Genomic DNA, 21,557 nt, shown 5'->3' on the forward strand with positions numbered 1-21,557 from the left:
GCAGAGCAGTTTAAAAAAACAAAACACAAACTCACCGAACGCCTAATACCCCGAAGCCAACGTGTCCTGCAACAAAAATAAAATGTCCGCCGAGAAGATAATCCATAATGTTCCTTGATGATCCTCATGACTTTGAGAGCAGTCGCTCATGTGACTGCTCTCAATCACAGCCGGCGATACACTGTCAGGAGGTAACATCGTTATTAAGGTTGAAGGAAGACTTTAAGTCCATCTAGTTCAACCCATAGCCTAACCTAACTTGCCCTAACGTGTTGATCCAGAGGAAGGCAAAAAAAACCCATGTGGCAAATAGTAAGCTCCACATTGGGGAAAAAAATTCCTTCCTGACTCCACATACGGCAATCAGACTAGTTCCCTGGATCAACTCCCTATCAAGGCATCTAGTGTATATACCCTGTAACATTATACTTTTCCAGAAATGTATCCAGTCCCCTCTTAAATTTAAGTAATGAATCACTCATTACAACATCACACGGCAGAGAGTTCCATAGTCTCACTGCTCTTACAGTAAAGAATCGACGTCTGTTATTATGCTTAAACCTTTTTTCCTCCAGACGTAGAGGATGCCCCCTTGTCCCTGTCTCAGGTCTATGATTAAAAGATCATCAGAAAGGTCTTTGTACTGTCCCCTCATATATTTATACATTAACATAAGATCACCCCTTAGTCTTCGTTTTTCCAAACTAAATAGCCCCCAGTGTAATAAGCTATCTTGGTATTGCAGACCCCCCAGTCCTCTAATAACCTTGGTCGCTCTTCTCTGCACCCGCTTTAGTTCAGCTATGTCTTTCTTATACACCGGAGACCAGAACTGTGCACAGTATTCTAAGTGTGGTCGAACAAGTGACTTGTACAGAGGTAAAATTATGTTCTCCTCATGAGCATCTATGCCTCTTTTAATGCATCCCATTATTTTATTTGCCTTTGTAGCAGCTGCCTGACACTGGCCCCTGAATATGAGTTTGTCATCCACCCATACACCCAGGTCTTTTTCATTGACGGTTTTGCCCAGAGTTTTAGAATTAAGCACATAATTATACATCTTATTACTTCTACCCAAGGTCATGACCTTACATTTATCCCCATTAAAGCTCATTTGCCATTTATCAGCCCAAGCTTCTAGTTTACATAAATCATCCTGTAATATAAAATTGTCCTCCTCTGTATTAATTACCCTGCAGAGTTTAGTGTCATCTGCAAATATTGAAATTCTACTCTGAATGCCCCCTACAAGGTCATTAATAAATATGTTAAAAAGAAGAGGGCCCAATACTGACCCCTGTGGTACCCCACTGCTAACCGCTACCCAGTCCGAGTGTGCTCCATTAATAACCACCCTTTGTTTCCTATCCCTGAGCCAGCTCTCAACCCACTTGCACATATTTTCCCCTATCCCCATTATTCTCATTTTATGTATCAACCTTTTGTGTGGCACCGTATCAAAAGCTTTTGAACAGTCCATATACACTACATCTACTGGGTTCCCTTGGTCCAGTCCGGAACTTACCTCTTCATAGAAACTGATCAGATTAGTCTGACATGAACGGTCCCTAGTAAACCCGTGCTGATACTGGGTCATGAGGTTATTCCTCTTCAGATACTCCAGTATAGCGTCCCTTAGAATGCCCTCCAGGATTTTACCCACAGTAGAGGTTAAGCTTACTGGCCTATAATTTCCAAGTTCAGTTTTTGTCCTCTTTTTGAATATTGGCACCACATTTGCTATACACCAGTCCTGTGGTACAGACCCTGTTATTATGGAGGCTTTAATCGCTCCCGCAGTGTATCACTGAGGTGCTGTGAGAGAGTTCTCACGCAGCGGTGCTGTAAGTGAGAGCATTGGAGCTGATGAACTCTGGTGACCTCTCTCACGGCAGCTCAGTGATACACTGCGGGAGCGATTACCTCCTGTCAGTGTATTGCCGGAGGGCGGGTAGAGCGGTCACATCTCCCGATATGACTGTTCTACACGTGAGATGGCATAAGGATTCCATAGCGTTTTTGGCCCATTTCCACACAAAAAAAAAAAAAAACATAGCATCAAAAACGCACTGTGTGCACATGGCCTTAATGTAGTTTCAAAGAGGAATTGTGCAATGCATTTGTCATTCGGATCCTCCACGTAATTATTAGAAGGTCCTGAACAGGGGACCCTTGAAATAAACCTGAAACTCCAAGAGAATTAATATAAAAAAAAAAAACATTTTTCCGTGTGAGATAAAGGCCTGGAGCCACACACTGCTATAAAGCCTCCGGAGCAGCGCTCACCTGAACCCACACATCTAGCTGCTGACAGTGAATGGAAACACTAATATTTATTTACAGATCCGGAGACTCAGAGCCAAAACAGATCTATAAAAATTAATAATATTTTTAATCACTACCTTTGAGTCACTTCGTACCTTATTAGGTAACTTTTTGTAAGCATCCATGATTGAAGTGCTAATTATGTGCCTATAAAAAACATTTGGATTATGTGATTAATTACTGATCCTGAGTCACATCGTGTGAATTAATTTAATGAAATGCATACTTCAGAGCTGAAATCATCCTGCTTTTAAATTTCCTATTGGTTTATTCTGGAAAGTGATGTCTTTACATGAGACATTATTCACTAACAAATCTGATGACCATTTCTAATAACCGGAAGTAAAATAATGAGTGCAGCTCTGGAGTATTTCTGTAGATTATTCTGTATATGACCCGCATTATGGTTGTGGGCAGAGGTGGTCGGCGGTGGTCACACTCCTCACACAAGGATATATACACAGCACACAGATTGTAGATGGACAGGTCGCTCACTTACTCCCAGTGTTGTAGTTGATATATCGGCTCCCAACCTGCAAAACACAAAACATGACGTCAGCTTTAAGACAGAAAAACATGATGGTGGTAACAAGCAGAAACTGAAGTGTAGCAGAGGTACAGGGGACGGACGCCTGGACCCCGCGCTCCGAGGGGCCCAACCCTGAGCTACTGCCACCATTACTACAAATCCCTGCACTATCATCGTCTGCTCTGCTGCTCTGTAGACCGGGGAGCACATGAGCAGATGCCCCCACCGGACGCTGACTGCCAGCACCGGACCTCTGTGGCTGTGCCCGCAGCAGAGACATCACCACGCAGAGCACCTTCCTGCCAGAGATGAGCAGGACAGGACACAGGATGGTGCTGTGCATAGTAGAGCATGAGGACACAGGATGGTGCTGTACATAGGAGCGCATGAGGACACAGGATGGTACTGTACATAGGTGCGCATGTGGACACAGGATGGTGCTGTACATAGGAGTGCATGAGGACGCAGGATGGTGCTGTACATAGGAGAGCATGAGGACACAGGATGGTGCTGTACATAGGAGCACATGAGGACACAGGATGGTGCTGTACATAGGAGAGCATGAGGACACAGGATGGTGCTGTACATAGGAGAGCATGAGGACACAGGATGGTGCTGTACATAGGAGAGCATGAGGACACAGGATGGTGCTGTACATAGAAGCGCATGAGGACACAGGATGGTGCTGTACATAGAAGCGCATGAGGACACAGGATGGTGCTGTACATAGGAGAGCATGAGGACACAGGATGGTGCTGTACATAGGAGAGCATGAGGACACAGGATGGTGCTGTACATAGGAGAGCATGAGGACACAGGATGGTGCTGTACATAGGAGAGCATGAGGACACAGGATGGTGCTGTACATAGGAGAGCATGAGGACACAGGATGGTGCTGTACATAGGAGCGCATGAGGACACAGGATGGTGCTGTACATAGGAGCGCATGAGGACACAGGATGGTGCTGTACATAGGAGCGCATGAGGACACAGGATGGTGCTGTACATAGGAGAGCATGAGGACACAGGATGGTGCTGTACATAGAAGCGCATGAGGACACAGGATGGTGCTGTACATAGAAGCGCATGAGGACACAGGATGGTGCTGTACATAGGAGAGCATGAGGACACAGGATGGTGCTGTACATAGGAGAGCATGAGGACACAGGATGGTGCTGTACATAGGAGAGCATGAGGACACAGGATGGTGCTGTACATAGGAGAGCATGAGGACACAGGATGGTGCTGTACATAGAAGCGCATGAGAACACAGGATGGTGCTGTACATAGAAGCGCATAAGGACACAGGATGGTGCTGTACATAGAGCATGAGGACACAGGATGATGCTGTACATAGGAGCACATGAGGAAACAGGACGGTGCTGAACATAGGAGCACATGAGGAAACAGGACGGTGCTGAATATAGGAGCACATGAGGAAACAGGACGGTGCTGAACATAGGAGCACATGAGGACACAGGATGGTGCTGTACATAGGAGAGCATGAGGAAACAGGATGGTGCTGTACATAGGAGCACATGAGGACACAGGACAGTGCTGAACATAGGAGCGCATGAGGAAACAGGACGGTGCTGTACATAGGAGCACATGAGGACACAGGACGGTGTTGTACATAGGAGCACATGAGGACACAGGACGGTGCTGTACATAGGAGCACATGAGGACACAGGACGGTGCTGAACATAGGAGCGCATGAGGACACAGGACGGTGCTGAACATAGGAGCACATGAGGAAACAGGACCTTCTATAAACAAAACATCCCCAGAGAGTTGTGGATGAATGAATATAATAAAGAGTCAAATAGAAGCCAATATACACAGCCAGCAGGTGCTAATGATTGGCGTCATTATACAGTGGGAGCTAATGCAGGGGCCATTATACAGTATGGGAGCTAATGCGGGGGCCATTATACAGTATGGGAGCTAATGCGGGGGCCATTATACAGTATGGGAGCTAATGCGGGGGTCATTATACAGTGTGGGAGCTAATGCGGGGGTCATTATACAGTGTGGGAGCTAATGCTTGGCATCATTATACAGTGTGGGAGCGAATGCTTGGCATCATTATACAGTGTGGGAGCGAATGCTTGGCATCATTATACAGTGTGGGAGCGAATGCTTGGCATCATTATACAGTGTGGGAGCGAATGCTTGGCATCATTATACAGTGTGGGAGCAAATGCTTGGCGTCATTATACAGTGTGGGAGCTAATGCTTGGCGTCATTATACAGTGTGGGAGCTAATGCGGGGGTCATTATACAGTGTGGGAGCTAATGCTTGGCATCATTATACAGTGGGAGCTAATGCAGGGGCCATTATACAGTATGGGAGCTAATGCAGGGGCCATTATACAGTATGGGAGCTAATGCAGGGGTCATTATATAGTGTGGGAGCTAATGCTTGGCGTCATTATACAGTGTGGGAGCTAATGCTTGGCGTCATTATACAGTGTGGGAGCTAATGCTTGGCGTCATTATACAGTGTGGGAGCTAATGCGGGGCCATTATACAGTATGGGAGCTAATGCAGGGGTCATTATATAGTGTGGGAGCTAATGCTTGGAATCATTATACAATATGGGAGCTAATGCAGGGGCCATTATACAGTATGGGAGCTAATGTAGGGGCCATTATACAGTATGGGAGCTAATGCAGGGGCCATTATACAGTATGGGAGCTAATGCAGGGGCCATTATACAGTATGGGAGCTAATGCAGGGGCCATTATACAGTGGGAGCTAATGCAGGGGCCATTATACAGTATGGGAGCTAATGCAGGGGCCATTATACAGTATGGGAGCTAATGCAGGGGTCATTATATAGTGTGGGAGCTAATGCTTGGCGTCATTATACAGTGTGGGAGCTAATGCTTGGCGTCATTATACAGTGTGGGAGCTAATGCTTGGCGTCATTATACAGTGTGGGAGCTAATGCGGGGCCATTATACAGTATGGGAGCTAATGCAGGGGTCATTATATAGTGTGGGAGCTAATGCTTGGAATCATTATACAATATGGGAGCTAATGCAGGGGCCATTATACAGTATGGGAGCTAATGTAGGGGCCATTATACAGTATGGGAGCTAATGCAGGGGCCATTATACAGTATGGGAGCTAATGCAGGGGCCATTATACAGTATGGGAGCTAATGCAGGGGCCATTATACAGTATGGGAGCTAATGCAGGGGCCATTATACAGTATGGGAGCTAATGCTTGGAATCATAATACAGTATGGGAGCTAATGCGGGGCCATTATACAGTATGGGAGCGAATGCAGGGGCCATTATACAGTATGGGAGCTAATGCAGGGGCCATTATACAGTATGGGAGCTAATGCAGGGGTCATTATATAGTGTGGGAGCTAATGCATGGAATCATAATACAGTATGGGAGCTAATGCGGGGCCATTATACAGTATGGGAGCGAATGCAGGGGCCATTATACAGTATGGGAGCTAATGCGGGGGCCATTATACAGTATGGGAGCTAATGCAGGGGCCATTATACAGTATGGGAGCTAATGCTAGGGTCATTATACAGTGTGGGAGCTAATGCAGGGGTCATTATACAGTATGGGAGCTAATGCTGGGGTCATTATACAGTATGGGAGCTAATGCTGGGGTCATTATACAGTGTGGGAGCTAATGCGGGGGTCATTATACAGTGTGGGAGCTAATGCTTGGAATCATTATACAGTACGGGAGCTAATGCGGGGCCATTATACAGTATGGCAGCTAATGCAGGGGCCATTATACAGTATGGGAGCTAATGCGGGGGCCATTATACAGTGTGGTAGCTAATGTGGGGGTCATTATACAGTATGGGAGCTAATGCAGGGGCCATTATACAGTATGGGAGCTAATGCAGGGGCCATTATACAGTATGGGAGCTAATGCAGGGGCCATTATACAGTATGGGAGCTAATGCGGGGGCCATTATACAGTGTGGGAGCTAATGCGGGGCCATTATACAGTATGGGAGCTAATGCAGGGGTCATTATACAGTATGGGAGCTAATGCTGGGGTCATTATACAGTGTGGGAGCTAATGCGGGGGTCATTATACAGTATGGGAGCTAATGCGGGCCATTATACAGTATGGGAGCTAATGCTGGGGTCATTATACAGTGTGGGAGCTAATGCGGGGGTCATTATACAGTGTGGGAGCTAATGCGGGGGCTATTATACAGTATGGCAGCTAATGCGGGGGCTATTATACAGTATGGCAGCTAATGCGGGGGCCATTATACAGTGTGGGAACTAATGTGGGTGCCATTATACAGTATGAGAGCTAATGCGGGGCCATTATACAGTATGGGAGCTAATGCATGGAATCATTATACAGTATGGGAGATAATGCAGGGGCCATTATACAGTATGGGAGCTAATGCAGGGGCCATTATACAGTATGGGAGCTAATGCTGGGGTCATTATACAGTATGGGAGCTAATGCAGGGGTCATTATACAGTATGGGAGCTAATGCGGGGCCATTATACAGTATGGGAGCTAACACAGGGTCATTATACAGTTTGAAGGTTACTGTGCGGACAATTATAGTGTGGGGGCTGCTTTGATGTCACAAAGGAGGCGTTATTACTATACAAGGGGCACAGTGGTGGCCATTATTATGTGGGGCGGTAGGAGGATCCCTGCTTTGTACCACACAGCAGGTGCAGTAATAGGGCTACATAGGGCAGCTGTGGCTCAGTATTGGGGTATCAGCAGGATGAGCAGTTTGGTCATCTGCTAAGGTTCCCCCACACCAACTTTTAGGGTGCGCCAGCTTATTTGTAATGAGGGTTAGGGGCCCACTCACATATTTCTCCCCTCCTGATCTGAAGCCCTAGCTGTACCTCTGAGCAGAACTCAGAATGGAGCTCCGTTAACATGTCTATATCTTACGCTCCACAGCAGCATTCACAATTCTGCCAGTAGAGACCTAATCAGTCAAAAGGTTTTTTTATACAATGTTTACATTATGGCAACTAGTTCTAAACATGTAGTAACCCAAAAAGACCACCAGGTGGCAGCAGAACACCAATAGACAACTCCATGGACCTGCAGTATTTGTATGGGTGTACAAGAAAGCGAGAATTCGAGCGAGCGGCTGTGTCAGCACAATGCCAGACTGCGCTGCAATCAGACGGCGCTATATCCCAGGATGCAGCAGTGCCCTTTACAGAAAAGGCAACCTTAAAATAGGGCAAATCATTATAACATCTCACCAAAATCAACACTTTTTTCTTATTTTTGGTGCGTAATTTGGGATTTTGGAACCAAATTTTCCAGTTTTCCATTAAGTAATTATTGTACTTGGTAAAATATTTATCTCAAGTGTTAACAGAGATCCAGTTCCACAGATCAGATGCGGCCGGCGTGTGGGACAGTCAGGTCACCATCAATCCCATTCACACGGTGCAGTACCGCACACTGACACCAGAGGGCAGTGTAAGACCACATGTGGCACAGCATACTGAGGAGAGGACAGAGGCGACCAGACAGGTGAGGAGCACAGGATAGGCTTAGATACACCGCAGAGAGTCACAGCATAGGCTTAGATACACCGCAGAGAGTCACAGCATAGGCTTAGATACACCGCAGTGTCACAGCCTAGGCTTAGATACACCGCAGAGAGTCACAGCATAGGCTTAGATACACCGCAGAGAGTCACAGCATAGGCTTAGATACACCGCAGAGAGTCACAGCATAGGCTTAGATACACCGCAGTGTCACAGCCTAGGCTTAGATACACCGCAGAGAGTCACAGCATAGGCTTAGATACACCGCAGAGAGTCACAGCATAGGCTTAGATACACCGCAGAGAGTCACAGCCTAGGCTTAGATACACCGCAGAGAGTCACAGCATAGGCTTAGATACACCGCAGTGTCACAGCATAGGCTTAGATACACCGCAGAGAGTCACAGCATAGGCTTAGATACACCGCAGTGTCACAGCATAGGCTTAGATACACCGCAGAGAGTCACAGCATAGGCTTAGATACACCGCAGTGTCACAGCATAGGCTTAGATACACCGCAGAGAGTCACAGCATAGGCTTAGATACACCGCAGAGAGTCACAGCATAGGCTTAGATACACCGCAGAGAGTCACAGCATAGGCTTAGATACACCGCAGAGAGTCACAGCCTAGGCTTAGATACACCGCAGAGAGTCACAGCATAGGCTTAGATACACCGCAGAGTGTCACAGCATAGGCTTAGATACACCGCAGAGAGTCACAGCATAGGCTTAGATACACCGCAGAGAGTCACAGCATAGGCTTAGATACACCGCAGTGTCACAGCCTAGGCTTAGATACACCGCAGAGAGTCACAGCCTAGGCTTAGATACACCGCAGAGTCACAGCATAGGCTTAGATACACCGCAGAGAGTCACAGCATAGGTTTAGATACACCGCAGAGTCACAGCATAGGCTTAGATACACCGCAGAGTGTCACAGCCTAGGCTTAGATACACCGCAGAGTCACAGCATAGGCTTAGATACACCGCAGAGAGTCACAGCATAGGTTTAGATACACCGCAGAGTCACAGCATAGGCTTAGATACACCGCAGAGAGTCACAGGATAGGCTTAGATACACCGCAGAGTCACAGCATAGGCTTAGATACACCGCAGAGAGTCACAGGATAGGCTTAGATACACCGCAGAGTCACAGCATAGGCTTAGATACACCGCAGAGAGTCACAGCATAGGCTTAGATACACCGCAGAGAGTCACAGCATAGGCTTAGATACACCGCAGAGAGTCACAGCCTAGGCTTAGATACACCGCAGTGTCACAGCATAGGCTTAGATACACCGCAGAGAGTCACAGGATAGGCTTAGATACACCGCAGAGTCACAGCATAGGCTTAGATACACCGCAGAGAGTCACAGCATAGGCTTAGATACACCGCAGAGAGTCACAGCATAGGTTTAGATACACCGCAGAGTCACAGCGTAGGCTTAGATACACCGCAGAGTCACAGCATAGGCTTAGATACACCGCAGAGAGTGTCACAGCATATGCTTAGATACACCGCAGAGAGTCACAGCATAGGTTTAGATACACCGCAGAGTCACAGCTTAGGCTTAGATACACCGCAGTGTCACAGCATAGGCTTAGATACACCGCAGAGAGTGTCACAGCATAGGCTTAGATACACCACAGAGAGTCACAGCCTAGGCTTAGATACACCGCAGAGAGTCACAGCATAGGCTTAGATACACCGCAGAGAGTGTCACAGCATAGGCTTAGATACACCGCAGAGTGTCACAGCATAGGCTTAGATACACCGCAGAGAGTGTCACAGCATAGGCTTAGATACACCGCAGAGAGTCACAGCATAGGCTTAGATACACCGCAGAGAGTCACAGCATAGGCTTAGATACACCGCAGAGTGTCACAGCATAGGCTTAGATACACCGCAGAGAGTGTCACAGCCTAGGCTTAGATACACCGCAGAGAGTCACAGCATAGGCTTAGATACACCGCAGAGAGTCACAGCATAGGCTTAGATACACCAGAGTGTCACAGCATAGGCTTAGATACACCGCAGAGTCACAGCATAGGCTTAGATACACCGCAGAGTCACAGCATAGGCTTAGATACACCGCAGAGTCACAGGATAGGCTTAGATACACCGCAGAGAGTCACAGCATAGGCTTAGATACACAGCAGAGAGTCACCGCACAGGCTTAGATACACAGCAGAGAGTCACCGTATAGGCTTAGATACACTGCAGAGTGTTACAGCATAGGCTTAGATACACCGCAGTGTCACAGCATAGGCTTAGATACACCACAGAGTGTCACAGTATAGGCTTAGATACACCGCAGAGTGTTACAGCATAGACTTAGATACACCGCAGAGAGTCACAGCATAGGCTTAGATACACCGCAGAGAGTCACAGCATAGGCTTAGATACACCGCAGAGTCACAGCGTAGGCTTAGATACACCGCAGAGAGTCACAGCATAGGCTTAGATACACCGCAGAGAGTCACAGCATAGGCTTAGATACACCGCAGAGTCACAGCGTAGGCTTAGATACACAGCAGAGAGTCACCGTATAGGCTTAGATACACTGCAGAGTGTTACAGCATAGGCTTAGATACACCGCAGTGTCACAGCATAGGCTTAGATACACCACAGAGTGTCACAGTATAGGCTTAGATACACCGCAGAGTGTTACAGCATAGGCTTAGATACACCGCAGAGAGTCACAGCATAGGCTTAGATACACCGCAGAGAGTGTCACAGCATAGGCTTAGATACACCGCAGAGAGTCACAGCATAGGCTTAGATACACCGCAGAGAGTCACAGCATAGGCTTAGATACACCGCAGAGAGTGTCACAGCATAGGCTTAGATACACCGCAGAGAGTCACAGCATAGGCTTAGATACACCGCAGAGAGTCACAGCATAGGCTTAGATACACCGCAGAGAGTCACAGCATAGGCTTAGATACACCGCAGAGAGTCACAGCATAGGCTTAGATACACCGCAGAGGGTCACAGCCTAGGCTTAGATACACCGCAGAGTCACAGCCTAGGCTTAGATACACCGCAGACGGTCACAGCCTAGGCTTAGATACACCGCAGAGAGTCACATCATAGGCTTAGATACACCGCAGAGAGTGTCACAGCATAGGCTTAGATACACCGCAGAGAGTCACAGCATAGGCTTAGATACACCGCAGAGGGTCACAGCCTAGGCTTAGATACACCGCAGAGAGTGTCACAGCATAGGCTTAGATACACCGCAGAGTCACAGCCTAGGCTTAGATACACCGCAGACGGTCACAGCCTAGGCTTAGATACACCGCAGAGAGTCACAGCATAGGCTTAGATACACCGCAGAGAGTCACAGCATAGGCTTAGATACACCGCAGAGAGTGTCACAGGATAGGCTTAGATACACCGCAGAGTCACAGCATAGGCTTAGATACACCGCAGAGGGTCACAGCATAGGCTTAGATACACCGCAGAGTCACAGCCTAGGCTTAGATACACCGCAGAGAGTGTCACAGCATAGGCTTAGATACACCGCAGAGAGTCACAGCATAGGCTTAGATACACCGCAGAGAGTCACAGCATAGGCTTAGATACACCGCAGAGAGTGTCACAGGATAGGCTTAGATACACCGCAGAGTCACAGCATAGGCTTAGATACACCGCAGAGGGTCACAGCATAGGCTTAGATACACCGCAGAGAGTGTCACAGCATAGGCTTAGATACACCGCAGAGAGTGTCACAGCATAGGCTTAGATACATCGCAGAGGGTCACAGCATAGGCTTAGATACACCGCAGAGTGTGTCACAGCATAGGCTTAGATACACCGCAGAGAGTCACAGCATAGGCTTAGATACACAGCAGAGAGTGTCACAGCATAGGCTTAGATACACCGCAGAGCATCACAGCATAGGCTTAGATACAACGCAGATAGGCTTAGATACACCGTAGAGTATCACAGAATAGGCTTAGATACACCGCAGAGTATCATAGCATAGGCTTAGATACACAGAACCACAGAGTATCGCAGGACAGGCTTAGATACACAGCTCAGCAGACCGTATCTCACTCCATTAGCTTGGATGCACACCCTGAATGGCCTGCAGCGGGGGAGGGGACCGTACACCCCTGTAATAAGAGACGATGAATCAGTGATGGAGGTTTTCTTTTCTCCACAATCGCTGCCGATCACCGCGTGCCGCACATTGTCAGTACCGCAAGGCACCGCTGCCACAGATCGAACTAGTCAGCCGCCGGCGCCAGTTACCATGAATTACACGGACGCGCTCGGCACAGCTGAGGGTTCGCTGCAGTTTTATCCTGTGCAGACAATGTATCAGTGCAGATCAGATGCATCAGTCGCAGACCGCAGGGGATACAATGGTAGGAAACACTGAACAGTCACTGCATTCACTGACAGGAGGCAGAGATCCTGACAATGGTGAGGAAGATGCACACAAATACACTGGAAAGCTGCAGAACTTATTTGCTTACTAATGGTTAAGGTTTAATTATTAAAAGTGGACAACCCCTTTAACTAGGGGGTCTCCTACAGGGGCGGAGGGGCGGGTCATACCCCCTTGAAATACATTTCCACATTCGTCACCCGCATCGGGTATATTTACTTCTCCCCCTACAGACGGGAGGGAGCAGCTCCGCAGCCAGGGAGCACGTAGAGTGGACAAGTCCCATCCTGCCGTTCTCGGTACGCAGCCCCACTTCTGAAGAGGGGACAGCTGAGCAAATATTTACCAGCAGATGAGAGGCTCCTCACACGTCTCCGAGAATCGCCTGTACGCCAGGCTCCGAGGTGCGGCAGCTCGCTCCTGAGGGTCTGGAAAGAACAAAACCAAAAGAATCGTTACTCCCCCCCACCAAAGCAAAACATTCCCAATAGGAAAATACCAAACATCAAACCGGAAAAAGAGCAGTGGAAGTTTACGGAGAGGAGCAGCGTGAGAAAGACACTCACAGATTATGCTGCTGCGTTCTGGTGTTTTATCTTAAGCATAGTGCTGGATTCACAGCTACACTGTTCACTACGGCTGTATGATGTCCTGCATGCTGCTACTGCTTCATGGTGTCTTATCTCATGCTACTGTTGCATTCACCGCTACACCACTCAATACAATTATATGATATCCTGCATGCTGCTACTGCTTTATGGTAACTTATCTCTTTCTAGTATTGGATTTACAGCTACACCACTCATTACAATTGTATGATATCCCCCACTCTTCTGCTTCATGGTTTTATTTCAGTCTAGTGCTGTATTCACAGATACACCACTCAGTACAATTATACAATATGCTCCATGCTACTACTGCTCTATGGTTGTCTTATTCCAGTGCTGGAATAACAGCTACACCACTCAGTACAATGGTATGATATCCCCCACTTTTCTGCTGCTACTTTATGGTTTTATCTCATTCTAGTGCTGGATTCATAGGTACATCGCTCAGTACCACTGTATGATTTCCTCCATTCTTCTGCTGCTACTTTATGGTTTTATCTCACCGTAGTGCTGGATTCACAGCTACACCACTCAATACTGCTGTAGAATACTCTCCATACTGCCACATTCTGGTCTTTTATCTCATCCTAGTGTTTGATTCACCGCTTCATCACTCAATACTGCTGTGGTATATTCTCCATTCTGTTAGTTTATGGTGTTTTATCCAATTTTAGTTCTTGATTCACAGCTACACCATTTAGTACTACTGTGTGACACCCTCCATGTTGCGGCTTCCTAGTGTTTTATCTCATCCTAGTGCTGGTGCACAACTACACAAAATCAGTACTTCTATATGATATCCTTGATTCTGTTGTTGCTTTGTATTAAGTGTTTATTTCTTCCCAGAGCTGGATTCACAGTTACACCTCTCATTACTGCTGTGTAATATTCACCATGCTGCAGCGGTTGTTGAAAGTTAGGGTACAAGCCATAAATACTATTATTCCTCATGCTTCTTAGAAACAACAGAATATTCTGAGAAGTCACACCGATTAATAAATGATATCAGCAACTTTACAGCAATACACATTACTTTGTTACTAATAGTGAATTCTTGAGAGCACCCATCACAGCATGTAGCTGACATCTGAGCTTGATCTTTAAAAGAAGAAAAAAAACAAAAAAACTTTTTTTTCATCCTGGACATCCCCTTTAAGGCCTGGGTTACAGGAGACCCTTTGCAGTGGTGCAATTTGGTCTTATAGTATTTCATTTTCTCCGCAGCGGATATCTGAAAAGGGTTTGATAAAATGTCACAAGTTCTGCTCTACCGGACAGCGCAAAATAGGTTAAAAAAAAAAAAAAAAATTATTGTCAGATTTAGTTTTTACCCTTTTTTTTTTTTTTTTTTTTTTTTTAACTCCACGTTGTAATTCGCCCTACAGTAAGAAGCCAGATGACAGCTCCAGCAGGATAACCCGAGGATACAAAGAAATTGGAGAAAGTCATCCCAGTTATGAGGAAGAACCAGTTTGTCTGTACGGCCTCCTCCCGCCACTCCCAAATTTTAGCTGCAGGGGTCTGTTCTCAGCAACGACAAGGACGACACTGGAGGTATTTACCGGGGGGAAAAGTCATACTGAACTTGCCACGGCCATGATCCACGAGCCTCCTTACACCGTAGTATCTAATTATCCAACATGCTACAGTCATCGTGGTCAAAAGTTTTGGGACTGCCACAAATTTTGGTTCTTGCAAAGCTTCACCGCTTCGGTTTTTATAGCAGCAATTTGCATTAATTCCAGATTGCTAGGAACAGTAATTGTAAAAGATCATTTCAGTGGTTAGCGCGGGAGAAAGTGTCAACGAGGACGAGGCAGCAGATATCACTGTCACGCAGATTAACTCCAAGGAAACATGTGCATTCATTATGGCTTTACAGGCAAGGACATTGCTGCTTGTAAGATTGCGCCTAAATCAACTAATTATCAGATCATCAAGAACTTTAAAAGGGATCAGGTTCAATTGCTTTGAAAAAGGCTTGAAGGCACCCAAAAAAAAAAAGCCCAGCAAGTGCAAAGACCGTCTCCTAAAATGGATTCAGGTATGGGATCGGTTCATCGTGAACGCAGAGCTTGCCTTGAGATGGAAGCAGGCAGGCGTCAGGGAGGAGAAGGCTTTTGGAGGAGGCCTGGTGACAAGAACGGCAGCAAAGAAGACACTTTTCTCCAAGGAAAACATCAAGGACAGAATGACAGAGGACGGGGTGTAAAGTTATTTTCTCTCATGAAGCCCCTTCCAACAGGAAGAATGATTGGAGAAGAAAAGGTCCTGTGTCTTAACAGTAAAGCCTCCTGAGATCATCCATGGAGGGGCTCACTCACAATTCTCCCCAGCAACACGACCATGAATAAAGAATGGGATCCAACCCTCCTCCAAGAACAACTTCTCCCATCATCCAGGAGCAATGTGGTGATGACTGCTTTTACCGCATGATGGATACCAAGTGATAGCTAAGTGGCTCGGTGAACAAAACATTTACATTTTGGGATTATAGGCCGGCATCTTCCCATCAGAGGGGTAGCAGGACCTCTAGTGCAGATGGGAGAGCAGACGTGGGCCCCCCTCTCCAGTGGACCCCAACATCAGCCAGGTGTAGCAACACTAACCCTTGACGTTCCCTTAAACACCGATTCAAACACTTATCTGATCCCATGCCCTCTTAACCATCTGTCCACCCGGCAGGTATGGCCCAAGGGGCATGTCCTGCCATTAGTATCAACTCAAAACCAGAGGGCTCCGGATAAGTAACAGGAGCAGCGGGGATCGGCCACATAAGCATTACATCTTTTCTTTTGGTCAGAGCAGGAGAATTCCTTTAAAAAGTGATGCTCCGTGAGACGCCAATGCGGGCGCCCCTGCTCGGTTCCCTTTCCTCCTCCTACTTTCGGTTTCTCTGTGAACGCCGCACTTCCCGGTGGCGCACCTAGCGCCTGTGCCCCTGCTAAGATGCAAATAGGCGGGAGGCACCTTGCATGAAAGGTGGGAACTCCCCAATAGGGAGCTGCCAAGCAACGTGTATTCATTAGTTTGTTAGGTCCCCTGGTCCGTGTGTGGCCAGTGCTTGACCCTCGTTCCCTGGTCCGTGTGTGGCCAGAGCCTGAACCTCGTCCCCTGGTCCGTGTGTGGCCAGTGCCTGAACCTCGTCCCCTGGTCCGTGTGTGGCCAGTGCCTGAACCTCGTCCCCTGGTCCATGTGTGGCCAGTGCCTGAACCTCATCCGATGGTCTGTGTGTGGCTAGTGTCTGAACCTCGTCCCCTGGTCCATGTGTGGCCATTGTCTGAACCTCGTCCCCTGGTCCGTGTGTGGCCAGTGCCTGCACCTCGTCCCCTGGTCCGTGTGTGGCCAGTGCCTGAACCTCATCCGATGGTCTGTGTGTGGCCAGTGTCTGAACCTCATCCCCTGGTCCGTGTGTGGCCAGTGTCTGAACCTCGTCCCCTGGTCCGTGTGTGGCCAGTGCCTGCACCTCGTCCCCTGGTCCGTGTGTGGCCAGTGCCTGCACCTCGTCCCCTGGTCCGTGTGTGGCCAGTGCCTGAACCTCGGCCCCTGGTCCGTGTGTGGCCAGTGCCTGAACCTCGGCCCCTGGTCTGTGTGTGGCCAGTGCCTGAACCTCATCCGATGGTCCGTGTGTGGCTAGTGCCTGAACCTCGTCCCCTGGTCCGTGTGTGGCCAGTGCCTGCACCTCGTCCCCTGGTCCGTGTGTGGCCAGTGCCTGAACCTCATCCGATGGTCCGTGTGTGGCCAGTGCCTGAACCTCATCCGATGGTCCGTGTGTGGCCAGTGCCTGAACCTCATCCGATGGTCCGTGTGTGGCCAGTTCCTGAACCTCGTCCCCTGGTCCGTGTGTGGCCAGTGCCTGCACCTCGTCCCCTGGTCTGTGTGTGGCCAGTGCCTGCACCTCGTCCCCTGGTCTGTGTGTGGCCAGTGCCTGCACCTCGTCCCCTGGTCTGTGTGTGGCCAGTGCCTGAACCTCGTTCAATGGTCCTTGTGTGGCCAGTGTCTGAACCTCATCCCCTGGTCCGTGTGTGGCCAGTGTCTGAACCTCATCCCCTGGTCTGTGTGTGGCCAGTGCCTGAACCTCGGCCCCTCGTCCATGTGTGACCAATGGATGAATGTAAATGACGTATATCCAGACTGCTGAAACCAGTGTGAATCCAGCCCTGTCTGTGCCTCGGTGTCAGTATCCGTCCTGCCTGAGTAGTGTGAACGGAGCCCAAGTCTGTGTCTGCGAATCTGACCCCTGGGGTCAGCAGCTGCAGGATCGGGGGCTGCCTAGGAGGCTACCTGGTGGCCACCTGCCACACAAGCCTGACTCCACCATCAGGAGCTGCAGTGAGCACAAGGTGGCCGCTTACCTACACCCCTCCTAGGTAAGCCCGAATATTGGGTCCACGAGCCATGTGCGCCACCAGCGGTCGTGGCTCCCCATAACCAAAACACATAAATGTACGATCGCTGGGGGTCCTAACGTCCCGTGTGTGAGTGATCCGCCCCTCCATCACTCCCATGGGTGCGGTACTGACCGTGTAACACCACTGCTCCCATACAGTAAATGGAGCACAGCGGGGGTCCCAGCGGTCCGACCCTCACCAATCACACATTTAAATAGGGGCTAAAAACTGTACCCCCCAGTAGAACATAGTAACATAGTAACATAGTTAGTAAGGCCGAAAAAAGACATTTGTCCATCCAGTTCAGCCTATATTCCATCATAATAAATCCCCAGATCTACGTCCTTCTACAGAACCTAATTGTATGATACAATATTGTTCTGCTCCAGGAAGACATCCAGGCCTCTCTTGAACCCCTCGACTGAGTTCGCCATCACCACCTCCTCAGGCAAGCAATTCCAGATTCTCACTGCCCTAACAGTAAAGAATCCTCTTCTATGTTGGTGGAAAAACCTTCTCTCCTCCAGACGCAAAGAATGCCCCCTTGTGCCCGTCACCTTCCTTGGTATAAACAGATCCTCAGCGAGATATTTGTATTGTCCCCTTATATACTTATACATGGTTATTAGATCGCCCCTCAGTCGTCTTTTTTCTAGACTAAATAATCCTAAATTCGCTAATCTATCTGGGTATTGTAGTTCTCCCATCCCCTTTATTAATTTTGTTGCCCTCCTTTGTACTCTCTCTAGTTCCATTATATCCTTCCTGAGCACCGGTGCCCAAAACTGGACACAGTACTCCATGTGCGGTCTAACTAGGGATTTGTACAGAGGCAGTATAATGCTCTCATCATGTGTATCCAGACCTCTTTTAATGCACCCCATGATCCTGTTTGCCTTGGCAGCTGCTGCCTGGCACTGGCTGCTCCAGGTAAGTTTATCATTAACTAGGATCCCCAAGTCCTTCTCCCTGTCAGATTTACCCAGTGGTTTCCCATTCAGTGTGTAATGGTGACATTGATTCCCTCTTCCCATGTGTATAACCTTACATTTATCATTGTTAAACCTCATCTGCCACCTTTCAGCCCAAGTTTCCAACTTATCCAGATCCATCTGTAGCAGAATACTATCTTCTCTTGTATTAACTGCTTTACATAGTTTTGTATCATCTGCAAATATCGATATTTTACTGTGTAAACCTTCTACCAGATCATTAATGAATATGTTGAAGAGAACAGGTCCCAATACTGACCCCTGCGGTACCCCACTGGTCACAGCGACCCAGTTAGAGACTATACCATTTATAACCACCCTCTGCTTTCTATCACTAAGCCAGTTACTAACCCAGTGACAATATAGATCAGCAAGTGGCATCCTGGCAGGTTTCAGTGGTCGATAAGTGGCGTGGCACGCTGGGATGTGTAGTTCCTCTATGGAGACTTCCGTATTCTGAACTGTCATACGTAGTGTAATCTCGGAGAAAGGGGAAGCCGGGAGCGACGGGTGAGGAAGCGCCAGCACAACGCCTTCCTCTAAATGCCGTGCAATTCGCTCGTGTCCCGTCCTGCACGTCTGCGCGAAGCTGCCGGCAGGGAAAGGGTTACGAGAATGTGCATTAATGCACAGGGATACTATGCAAAATAACCAGCGGGGACAGAAAACAGCACCACGCCGGCAGAAAACCGCACCACGCCGGCAGAAGACAGCACCACGCCGGCAGAAAACAGCACCACGCCGGCAGAAAACAGCACCACGCCGGCAGAAGACAGCACCACGCCGGCAGAAGACAGCACCACGCCGGCAGAAAACAGCACCACGCCGGCAGAAGACAGCACCACGCCGGCAGAAGACAGCACCACGCCGGCAGAAAACAGCACCACGCCGGCACACCGCGGCTCAACTAGGATTTCAGCTCTGGAGTTCTGAGCAAGTTCTTGAAATCGTGAAGCCAAATGCTCAAGGAAGACCCGAGACCTTGGCTTCACAAAGTCCGCAGCCTGCCGTGAGCGACGAACCGCGGCCGTGTAGCCCTTAAAGGTGAAGTGCAGACATAATTAAAGGGGATTCTTCTAGCTTTACGAAAATAAGGCTAATAGGATTCCTAAACACTTTCGCCGTCTTATCTGACAAGGGGGTGTGGTAGAAAAGCGGGAAAAGGGGGTCCCTCACAGAGATTTGTCCGGACCGGATACACAGCTGTGTGACGTCCATTGGGCCGCTAACATTTTACCTTTTTCAGCCGAGGACGATGCAATTTTCCTTGGAAAGAAGTTAATTTTCATGCACAGAGGGTTAAAAAATAAATAAAATAAAAAACTGGGAACAGAAATCCCGTCCCACTGGCTGCCCCCCCCGATTCGTCAGCACACGGGGTCTCTGGTGTTTAATTAGCCGTGTCCTCGGGGGCAGCTCGGCGCGCTCGCTGCTCATTAAGGCCGACTTCAAGGAGATGAAGCTCGTCAGCGATGGTAAATTCAATAAGCGCATGCATTAATGTCTTCCCTTTCATGCCCGATGCAGGAGGACATTTCTGAAGGTAACGCTATTGTGGTCATGATGTCGGGGTCACTGGGGAGGTAATGGAGACCGCAGACAGATCTGCACGGTAGCGGCGGCGTCCCCACAGAGCGCGGGGGCGTCACCACAGAGCGCGGGGACGTCACCACAGAGCGCGGGGGCGTCACCACAGAGCGCGGGGGCGTCACCACAGAGCGCGGGGGCGTCACCACAGAGCGCGGGGGCGTCACCACAGAGCGCGGGGGGCGTCACCACAGAGCGCGGGGGCGTCACCACAGAGCGCGGGGGCGTCACCACAGAGCGCGGGGGCGTCACCACAGAGCGCGGGGGCGTCACCACAGAGCGCGGGGGCGTCACCACAGAGCGCGGGGGCGTCACCACAGAGCGCGGGGGCGTCACCACAGAGCGCGGGGACGTCACCACAGAGCGCGGGGACGTCACCACAGAGCGCGGGGACGTCACCACAGAGCGCGGGGACGTCACCACAGAGCGCGGGGACGTCACCACAGAGCGCGGGGACGTCACCACAGAGCGCGGGGACGTCACCACAGAGCGCGGGGACGTCACCAGAGAGCGCGGGGACGTCCGGCTCCTGTGCTCTGTATGATTTCTCATCAGATGGACGTTTCCTCTGAGATCCCTCCCTGCGCCCTTTACCTTCATCTCGACTCAAGATGGTTTTTTCATGTCTGGCGAATATCATTCTACAACTGCAGTGAAGACTGGCACAAAAGGAAGAAAACGGCACTGCAAAACAAGGCCGACTGGTAGACAGCAGGGTGTGTGAAAAGCTGGGTGATGACCCCGATGAACCTGCGCTTTCCATCGTGGAGACTTCTCAATAATAAAGAATAATTGAAATCTCCATAGAATAGAGCAGGGGCCGGGGGCCGCACTCAGCACTTGTTGCTTTCTAGGACTGACGAGCGGAGGTTTTCCGGGGAAGCGAAAGAGCCAAAAAGAATAACGTCAGCGAGCAGAACATCGGCCTCCAGACATCAGCGTGCTGCGGTCCACCACCGACCTGCACGAGCAGAGACCCCGGCACTGAGAGATCACCCCCGGCACTGAGAGATCACCCCAGATCAGGCCTCTGCTATTCGCACACAGCTGGCACACTGTACAACGAGCCAAGCTACCCCCACACCCTGAATGAGGAGCAAAGCTACCCCCACACCGAAAGAAGGAAAGAAGGAAGGGAGTAAAAAGAAGATAAAAGAGGAAAAGGGAGGAAAAAGGAAGGGAGGAA

General features: G+C 49.1%; 1 protein-coding gene across 25 annotated transcripts in view; it reads right to left on the reverse strand.

Annotated features, from left to right (window-relative positions):
• Window positions 1–21,557, reverse strand: part of CYRIB (CYFIP related Rac1 interactor B) — a 223,457-nt gene that overhangs the window by 84,731 nt on the left and 117,169 nt on the right. For all 25 annotated transcript variants that reach the window (XM_069731904.1, XM_069731911.1, XM_069731905.1 and 22 more), the window contains 2 exons: window positions 13,140–13,221; window positions 2,828–2,861 (listed from right to left, as the gene is read on the reverse strand). The gene's annotated coding sequence lies outside the window, so the exon portion shown is untranslated. The remainder of the gene's footprint in view (window positions 1–2,827; window positions 2,862–13,139; window positions 13,222–21,557) is intronic.

Source organism: Ranitomeya imitator, chromosome 6 (genome assembly GCF_032444005.1).
Source record: "Ranitomeya imitator isolate aRanImi1 chromosome 6, aRanImi1.pri, whole genome shotgun sequence".
NCBI lineage: Eukaryota > Metazoa > Chordata > Amphibia > Anura > Dendrobatidae > Ranitomeya > Ranitomeya imitator.